Genomic DNA, 6225 nt, shown 5'->3' with positions numbered 1-6225 from the left:
ATAACCAAGATTGGGTATTACTGCTATATATACTTTTCAAAGTTATTTTCTAATAACACTGGTGTTTGTTGAACTGATGTTCCGTATGATTTTCCTTAAGGATTACTATAGGGTCAGGAACACAAATATCTATTCCTGGCCCTATAGTGTTTAACCCACCGCGGGTCCGTCGGTACTGGCTCTGCCCCTTTGTGACATAATAAATAAGGCAGATGTTTAGCCAATCCAATGCTGTTCCATAGGGAAAGCATTGGATTGTCTAAAATCGATGTGGAGGCGGGTCCAAATGCCATTTTGGCCAATCAGGAACTCCTCTTAGAGATGCATTGAATCAAGAGAAAAATTCAGCATCTCCATGCAAAGCGTGGGGACACTGAACGGCAGGGCTGCTTACTGTGCAGCCCTGAGCCAGGAAGCCCCTCCAGTGGCCATCTAAGTGTTTACATGAAAATGCCAGGGAGCTCTTATACTCACCAGAACAATTACATTAAGCTGTAGTTGTTCTGGTGACTATAGTGTCCCTTTAAGTCAATTATGTTTCATGTATACAGTATTTTGTTTCCCAGGATGCCAGATGCAAGAAAGTCAATGCTTGGTAGCTAACGTTACCATATAAAAGTATATCTGTCAACGTAAAAAACATGTATAAAAGCAAAAATGTGGTAAATAGGCACCTTAGCTCCTTGTTCTCCTTTAATTCCAATTTCACCCTGAAATAAATAAGAGTTTTTTATTGAAAGAGAATACTAATTACTAATGTACTCATATTTATTTAACATAAAACCAATGAATATGTTACATAATTAACATTCTGCAATATTGAACAATGTAATAGATACTGACAAAGACCATATCATACGTTAATTAGTAAAAGAACCAGGCCAAGAATGATTGTCACAAACAAATTCATGTAATAGATTTAGTGCCTACAATTAATTTAAAGGAATTAAAAAAATATGATGCTTTGCTGCGTGATCAAAGACTAGTTTTAAATCTTTGTCTAGAAACATGAATCTGAAAAGTGGATATTCAAATGCTGACACCAGCCATAATATTTTGAGTAATGCCGTCCATTTGCTTGCAGTTTTCTTCAATTAGAAGTAATATCAGCCTTCACTGGGCTAGCCGAGTGGATATTCATGCTTACAACTTGGCATTTGCTTATATTTTTTACTTGATTCACAAAGGATCTGATCTCTTGATTGGAATTTCAAGAATTCATGAGACCACTGACTTATGCCTCGATTTAATATTTTTGGGTAAGATTTTCAAATGATGTAATATTTTCTGATAAACTTTTTAAATTATTAATTTTTAAATACTAAAATATATATTACTTGTAAATACTATATCAATGTATCAAAACATATTCACATATTTTTCAAAATATTAAATCATTTTAAACATTTATCCAAAAATATTAAATAGTTTAAAAAGTTTATCCAGGAATATTAAATCAGGGACCTGATCTGGAGTTCAGGAGAATGTAACACATCTGGGTTTGCTCAGTGCAAAACAGTGTATTGAGGCCAAAGGAAAGGTGATCTGCAAAAATCAAAGATAAAGTAGGCAAGTTGGAAAAGTATTCGAATGGGAGAATTTTTCCCAAGTATCTATTTTTGCTTAATAATCCTTGTGATGTCTTTTCGAAGTAAATGGGATCATTTGGTGTATTTTTTTTTTATTAGCAGTGCAGCAAATATAAGCCAAAACTCTGCCCTAGCTCTTGTATATTGGCCACAGTGACAGAAAAAAGCTTCTAACTGGATTGAGAATAATTCATAGTAAACAATGGAAAATGCCATACCAATAGCTGTTCATTAGATAGTATCACAAATTCCTGGGTTTATTTTAGAAACCTACAATGAAAGAGGGCAGTGATACCACTACCTGTATGATGCCAGTATAAATTATATTTTGTAGCATTTTTCTATTTTTTTTTATTTTGTTAGATTTTACTGCCCAGCTCTCTTATATGTATGATAACGTTGTGGAGGCTGGTAGGATACACATGGTTTGGGATTTTGGTTTAGAGGTTATTGGTTACTAAGACCTTGGGGACTCTCAGCTGCCATGATAGGGTAGTCTTTCATGTGGCTTCTCCTGGGTAATAATTAGTTCTGGGGAATCCTACGCTTGTTTACATTTATGCACTTGTGAGAGACTTAACCAGTGCCAGTGGGGAGTTTCACTCTTGAGTGACACCTGCTGCAATTTTAATAACTGTAGCCTAAATAGATGATGGCCAAAACTGTAATTTCTACTAATCTCAGGCAGCGATGGGACATGTATGTGACAAAAAACTTAAAGTGCAGTCTTCCCCTTAACACCTTCACCACCCTAACACATCACACTACACTACTCATTAATCGATTGCTCAAAAAACACTGTCATTTCACATTAACTCCAACTGCATACTACCACTAAGCAATAACCCCTACACTACACAAACATTTGTACACTACAATAATAATATGTGTTAAACCAAACAGTAGAATAATACTAATCATTAACCCCTACGCTACCTTAACTCTTATAGTAACATTAACCCTAGCCTAAAAATATCATGACATATAAAATAGATATAGTGGGAAATATAATGTCATTTATAGGTTCTGGAGACATGTATAAACCACTTGATTTGCTTTTTCTTGGTATTATTATTCTTTTTATTTTTATTATTTCTCCATAATACATGCTTCACTATTATGTAACCTCTGTACATACATACATATTTGTGTGAGACATACATATATATATATATATATATATATACACACACACCAATATATATACACACACACCAATATATATATACACACCAATATATACACACACACACCAATATATATATACACACACCAATATATATACACACACACCAATATATATATACACACACCAATATATATATATATACACACACCAATATATATACACACACCAAAATATATATATACACACACCAATATATATACACACACACCAATATATATATACACACCAATATATATACACACACACCAATATATATATACACACACCAATATATATACACACACACCAATATATATATACACACACCAATATATATATATATATACACACACCAATATATATACACACACACCAATATATATACACACACCAAAATATATATATACACACACCAATATATATATACACACACCAATATATATATATATACACACACACCAATATATATACACACACACCAATATATATATATATACACACACCAATATATATACACACACACCAATATATATATACACACACCAATAGGTGTATAAAATTGCTATTGTTAAAAAATAATATTGTTTAACTATATCACGCTCACTGACATTGCATGAGATACTTACAGGGTCACCCTTTTCACCCTTCGAGACTGAATTAACCTGTGAATATAGAACATTTCATACATAATAATATCCACGTTATAAATCATTCTGCACACCACAGTCACATGCAAAATAACCTAGCAAGTAGCACACTCTGAAGATGCATTATGCATACATTTTCTACATACAGCTTAATGAACACCTTGTTTACCTGCAAATGATTTCTAGCTAGTAATAAATGTATGTATATAAAGTCGATGGTCTATTTTTTTTATTACCTCTGTAGATTATATAGCAGTTACAATATGTATCATCTCTGTCTATGTACTGAAATTGCTGAAATAAGGCGGTATTGTGTTGAATATTCCAAAGGACTAACTTGACATGTACTAGTGATACACAACTGCAATTTGTGAATTTGAAACATGTTCATATAGATGTCAAAATAAAATAATTATACTGTGTTCATGAACAATTAAAATAGGATAATAACATGGTGTAAACATGTTGCCAAATCCACAGATTACAAAATATAAAAAGGGAAGAAGAATATAATTAAAATAGAATAAAAAAGGCCCCCATGGAGTGGACCGGAGAGAACAATTGTATGCTGCTTAAAATGAATGTTTCCCCAGTATATGTCAGTGTTTCCTAGTGAGTTCATTGACAAATGGAGGATTATTCACTAAAGTAAGAATTCAAGGTGATTTTCAAACTGAAGGTAAACATAGCTGAACTGGAAAAAAGTTAACTATGCTTTCAGTTTGGCTGCTTTTGCCTTAAATCTGAATTTAATTTAGAATTTTCACTTAAGCGAATAACCCTGATGCTGTTTGTTGGTGCATCCTAGAAGGATTGCGATAGATTACCAGCTACATGTCATTAATGCTGAGGTGTTACAGGCTTTTAATTAACATTTAGCATTTTTGTAGAAATTGCTATTGTTCGAAATCTTTGAAAGTGTTGTGTTCCAATAGATTTCTGGAGAGTGCGAGAATGGCAACAAATATTTCCCATTTTGTTGAACTCTGGGAAAACAGTGTTATATTAAAATAACTGTCCAGATGCATACCATATAACGTTATTTTAACTCATCTGGAACTAACTCTCTTTGTTGCTTACACTTAGCTCTTCCACCAAACAAACAAACAAACAAAAAACATAGTGTAGCATATTTCAAAGACAGAAATTAAATAAATTGTCCTAATATAACTCAGTCTGCATGGGCGGGTGATCAAATACACAACTTATTTTGTGGTACAATAAATCCTGTAACATTTTATTCAGCTTTTCTGAATAGTGAAAGGTGGTAGGTAGTACCATGTTGCTGCAGGTAACACAGCTAAACCAACTTTAACAACTCTGATATGCCTACAATCAAACGTGTTTGTGAGTGCATTATAAGGAATTAGATTTTATGGTGTATTAACTCTATTACCCTATGAGATCTGTTTTGTTTCTACTGTAGATATTTTCTGTTTTCTAAACAGAGCCTAAGCATATGTAGCATCCATTATTAACATAATCTGCTGTTGGATAAGCAACAGATCAGATCAAGGCAAAATTTATTTTTGGTTTCGGTTTCTTTTGTAATCTAGAAGAGGAAGATATTTTATACATAGCACTATACTACGCTATATTTTATAAGTATATTCCAATCTGAGAAAATTAATTTTCAGATGCCATCTGACACAGAGTATAACGTGGTATAATTGTAATACTTGATATGTGTCAAACTGTCCAATATCTCCTTATGATGTCCACATTGGAGAAATCACTCCTTCAGTTTCAACATCTGTTTCTTTGTAGTTTCCATATCAGAAATATTTTGTTAACTCACAAATAATGTGTATAGGTGCATTTTGTGATATGCAGTTCTGTATTACTGTAGCACCGTATTGTGATCAGTACCATTCCTACACAATGTAAAGCACGATTTTTCCACAACTGTAATTTTCAAATACAAGGAAATTAACTTTACTTTTGTTGCCTTCAAACATGAAATGTATTAGGGAATTCCAAAACTCCAATTCTAATATATTCTCCGACTTTCTGAGTATATTTAATTTCTGGTGTATCTGACTTTAAGACATACATTTGTCTTTATTTAAGTTAAGTAAAACAACATATTAGTCAATGGAGTTAGATATAGTATCTTTCACTTATAGATTAACATCTAATTATTTGCCCTGTAAGCATATTAGCATTATTATTATTATTATTATTTTACTGTCTCTTTCAGTGAACAGTCATTCACTTGTTTCCTTTAGACAGAACTAACGTGGCGGTACTTAGGAAAGGGGGCATATCTTTCTCAAGTGCACTATTTTTTCAATGGCCATGCTGGTACTCCCATTACCTGCCCTAGTGCTAACTGCTTAGCCAGCATACAAACAATTCAAAATTGGCAGTTAGCACTAGGGCAGGTAATGGGAGTACCACCTCTATTGTAATGCCATATGTGCATGAATGATCAGTGATATTTTGTGCACTGAATCCTTCTCTTTAGAATTTCTAAAATAATTCAATTGGTTCAAATTACATTATCCCAGCCCACCAAAACAACGTTACACTGAAAATTTATTTTAACAAAGTTATTTTTTTTTTTTTTAGTTTTGATTGAAATTCACAAGTTATACAGATTGGTTATGACTCATATAATTTTGTAATTATTATGCAATGATATATCCACAGGGACCAATTTACTCAGTGCCTCTAAATAAGCCTGACCATCAAATTGGATAGTAGACCTGATAAAACCATTTTAAACAGAAAATATCTCAATAATGTGTTTTGTCTGGGAATTCACACCAGATGGAAATTGCATGAAATACAGATAGGCTTAACATATCGTTACTGCCAA

General features: G+C 32.8%; 1 long non-coding RNA gene across 1 annotated transcript in view; it reads right to left on the bottom strand.

Annotated features, from left to right (window-relative positions):
- Nucleotides 1–673: 673 nt before the first annotated feature.
- The window catches only part of LOC134585676 (uncharacterized), a 243636-nt gene continuing 238084 nt past the window's right edge, over nt 674–6225 (bottom strand). The window contains exons 5-6 of the long non-coding RNA XR_010086538.1: nt 3384–3419; nt 674–710 (exon numbers count right to left, since the gene is read on the bottom strand). This is a non-coding gene — a long non-coding RNA (uncharacterized LOC134585676). The remainder of the gene's footprint in view (nt 711–3383; nt 3420–6225) is intronic.

This window comes from Pelobates fuscus, chromosome 2 (assembly GCF_036172605.1).
Source record: "Pelobates fuscus isolate aPelFus1 chromosome 2, aPelFus1.pri, whole genome shotgun sequence".
Classification (NCBI taxonomy): domain Eukaryota; kingdom Metazoa; phylum Chordata; class Amphibia; order Anura; family Pelobatidae; genus Pelobates; species Pelobates fuscus.
This window is presented reverse-complemented; position numbering and strand designations above follow the sequence as displayed.